This window comes from Lissotriton vulgaris, chromosome 10 (assembly GCF_964263255.1).
Source record: "Lissotriton vulgaris chromosome 10, aLisVul1.2, whole genome shotgun sequence".
Taxonomy (NCBI): Eukaryota; Metazoa; Chordata; class Amphibia; order Caudata; family Salamandridae; genus Lissotriton; species Lissotriton vulgaris.
In genome coordinates, this window is record NC_141698.1 from 860,386,203 (window position 1) to 860,390,646 (window position 4,444).

Below are 4,444 nucleotides of genomic sequence, written 5' to 3' on the forward strand. Positions count from 1 at the left end.
TAAGCACCCCTTACTGAGATATAGTATACCTATATCTACCTAGACATATAGACACATATTAACCTATAAGTCACTCCTATGGCAGGCCTTGACAATTCTGAAGGCAGAGTGCTTGGTTTTATGTGAGAGGGTGCCCTCGCATGAGCTGAACTCCTCTAAAGCTTTCGAAAATCCTCCCTTAAAGCTGTTCTATGATATAGCCATACCATATGCTCTTAAGTGCATTATAATGCTCGCTGTTAATGCTAACTTTGGTTTGGCTTCATCAAAACATGTTGTGTTTGGTGTAAAAAACTTTGGAATACTACCCACCACCAGTTCTGGTGGTGGGGCTAGCATTTCACCCTTCTAGAGGGAGAATACATGTGCACACTGGTATTTTTCGGTTAAAGTTAAACAGAGCCTCAGCATCACAAAATGGATGCTGCTATCACAGACACGAGTCTGACCTTCTGCTGCTGGATGTGGAAATAAAACTTGAGTGTCTAAATTTATTTCATCTCTCTGGGGCAGGTATGACACAGAGTGCCACACTACTATGTGGCCTTAACATTTGAAATATTGTAATTTTTCTGCTCAAAATCTTGCCCTAAGGAGTATTGTATTAACAGTAATCTTAGTTAATAGACTTATTTTGTGGCATTATGCCATTATGAAACTCATTAGAACCACACAGGTCTTTCTTTAAGCCTGTCTGTTCAAATCTTGCTTTGTCTAAAGTAAATTCAGGAAGTAACGTCTAATGGAGAGTAAAATGAATATCACCCATTAGTGAACAGTATTCCAAGTAAAATACTCACCACTGTTTCCAGCAAGGACGGAACGGCGCTGGATGCTGCCCGAACACGGAGCTCCCATACCGAAATACATATACCTTTACTACGGATCAGCCCAACAGAGGCAGATAGCTGTGCCCTCCAAAATATTGGACTACCTCTACCTCATTCCTGAGAGGTCCATTCCTCTTTGATCAACTGTCTAGACATGTACGTGATTATTAGCTGGACGAGAAACGTACCCCCAAGCGTTCTCACTACTTTTTGCTTTGCCCTGAAGAAGCCCATGACTGTGCGAAACGTGTTGGCTGTCTTCTTTTGAAAACCTAGTGCATCTTGAATAAACACAAACTCAAGAACACAAGAAACAACGTGGATATCCTCATTTTTTACTATTTATACATACTTTATACTTCTTACCTTGTATATATATTGCCTCTCATACCCCTGTGAATTAGTGTTGAACTTTGTGGCCATGTGGCACCTGGCCATCTGAGGTGGGCAATATCTCATTACCCTTGTGACTAGTCTTGGCAGTGCAATCCTCTGCAACTCAGCTGCTAGTTTTGAATATTAGTAAGACTTTAGTTACATATAGCATGCTCAAAATATATCAGACTTGCCTTAGTGCCTATTCTGTTCTAGAATGAGTTCCTGTAAGCAAACATACATTGATATCCAAAAAGCTACTTAAAGCATGTAAAGTATTCATTAATAATAATACAAAACATTTATACAAATTAAAATTAGTCTAACAAAACAGAAAATAAAAATAGATTAATTACATTTCTTAATTATTCTCAACAGGCTCAATGTGTTTAAAGGATTTACCCACTTTGCTTCTCTGCACCATGATACATTTTCAGGACTGATATTATGCCTGTTGACAATGGTATGCTACTGGAGATCATTTAGCTTATCGACTTATACATGTTTGTATTAGCTAATTCTTTTTTCACAACGCCTGTATTCTACCCTACTTTAGTCCACAGGGACATTTTATTGACACATTGGATAGCAACTATCATATGCCGCATAAAATTGCAGACTGATTTCTTACTTAGAATGTTGGTGTTTAGCTGCATATGCCTCAATCAAATTATTAAATGAAATTATTGTAGCATGCACACTGTTAGCACATATATGTGCTCTTCCACTATGTTTGTAAAAAGCTATGCCCACATAACATATCCAGTGCTGTTTCACTATCATTTGGATGTCACAACTTGACAAATTGTGGGTACATTTTATTCTTGAACACACTGATGGCTCTTTCTTTGCAGCAACACTTTTTATATTTTTTTCTTTCTTATGCACAGCAAACAAACCCCCCAAATACAGACATTATTAAAATCAGTCTGGGATTTTCAAAGCAAGCCCTGCTTTCATAGACCACTCTTTCTGCCCCCATGCATTAGTCCATACCTCAACACCATTTGTCTCAGGTTGGAAGTGGCATACCCCAGTCCCTTGTTACATCAATTGTGTCAGCTTCCTTTTATTAATGTCAGCTTCACTTGGGATACCAAATACTATGTTTAGTGATGTAAGTGTAACCTTCACATCCAGCACTATTGCTAATGTATCTCAAACCTCTACCCAGAATCCCTGTAAAAAGCTACAGCTCCAATAGGGGTATAGGAAAGGGCCTTTTTCTCTCCCACATTACAGGCAGTGGTTAGCAGAAACTATACCTAGCTTGCGCAACATGCTCCTTTTATAATGCACCCTATGGACTATCCTAACCTGGAAGAGCCACAAGCTAGTCTTAATGGCCAATTCTCTGGGATTACGTATAACTGCCTCTCAGTCTGTATCCTCTAGTAGACCTACACCCCTCTCCCACTAATACCTGAGGCCAACCAGACAGTCAGGCCTATTGTTCACCAATGTTTTATGCAAATGGAAGATATAGCTCCCTGTGTTTGTAGGAGGTAGCCTGAATTAGGTTTATCCAATCAATTGAATACATGGACAAGGCAGAGTTCCTACTCCTCCCTCAGGTATGCAACAATTTTGATTTTCTCTGTTCCCACTGTGTCTCCTAGTTTGGCATTGCAATATGGTCGCATTGTCAGAATCCCTTCAGTTTTGCTGTTTTTCGCAACAAATTTCCTTTTCATAGAGAGGGTCCTTTGTTTCTCTTTTCTTCCACACCAGTGCCACTGTGGACATCCTCGAAGGCCTGACCACTGCCTTTGTAGCAGTTGTCAGCGTCATTTCTACTTTAGCCATTCAACCTCTGTAGTGTAAAGGATGATACGTTTGCATGCTGCATAGTATTTCCATAGTGCAGAGAACTTGAACATCTCGTCCTCTACAAAGGAGCAGAAAATCATTCTTTGCTCACAAGTGAAGGATTTTCATTTTTCTAGGGAGGTGACAGAAGAGCTTCTCTTGTATCCTGAAATAAAAACATTTTTTCACTGTGTTTATACGGATATGCGTCTTGATGTCCCACATTGAAAGCGAAAGCAGTTGGTGCCCTAGGTATCATTGGTGCTCTGGGGGAATATCTGATATCCCTCAAGTACCAATCATGTGAAGAGAGGTACTGTTTCAAGGAAGACAATGTTCCCTCTTAAAACTGTGCCTCTCCCTAATGGATCCCTGTTTGGCGATCTGCGGAGAAGGAAGGGTTTAGTGGTGCTCCTGGCATGGGTAAGTACCCCCCCAATAATATTCCAGCCTTTCTACTCCCCTGTGGAGGGAGATTGTGTAGTTGACACCCAAAGGGACCACCTCCCCCAGTAGGGGAGGAGGAAAGGCACTAAGGGCCCGATGTAGGTAAAAGGGATTTTCCGATTTCAAAATACCGAGGCGGGCCGAATCGGTATTCTGAAATCGGAAAATGAGATGTAGCAAACAAACCGCGAAATTATAGCGAATCGGTCGGCATCGGTAATGTGAATCGCTACGTACCGAATCGGCTACCACCGAATTGGAAATTACCGATTCGGCTACCACCGAATCGGAAATAGCCGATTCGGCTACCACCGAATCGGAAATAGCCGAGTCGGTAAAATCCGATTCGGCAATTACCGAATCGGAGGTATGGAAACACACCCATGGCCAAAAAGCCCATAGGAATGCATTGAACAAACCGAATCGGTAAAATCCGATTCGGATTTTACCGAATCGGATTTTACCGATTCGGTAATATCCGATTCGGTTAAAGCCGATTCGGTAAAAGCCGATTCAGCCAATGAGGTGGCTCCCCCTCCCCCACCCAAACAGGAGTGGCAACCCTGGCAGGTGCAGCTAATTAAGAACTTTCTGGAGAGCCAGCCTGAGCCGAACACTCACAGCTAGCAGCAGTGGGAGTAGGAGGTAGTGAACTGTGCAGATCAAGATGGCAAACCCTAGTGAGAGCCAGAAGTCCAGCCAGAAGAGGAAGCCAAAGTTCAGCAGCACCGAGCTGCAGGTGTTGGTTGAGGAGGTGGTGAGGGAGCACCGTCAGCTATTTGGGAAGCTGTCCCTCAATGTGCCAGACAGCACCAAGAGGAGGCTCTGGAGCGAAATCGCCCAAAAGGTCAATGCTGTGGGTGTCACCCCCAGGTCCCTGGATGAGCTGAAGAAGCGCTTCTATGACATCCGCAGCCTGACCAAACATAAGATGGCTGAGATCCAGAGGCAAGCAGGAGCAACAGGTGGAGGCAGGAACCCGG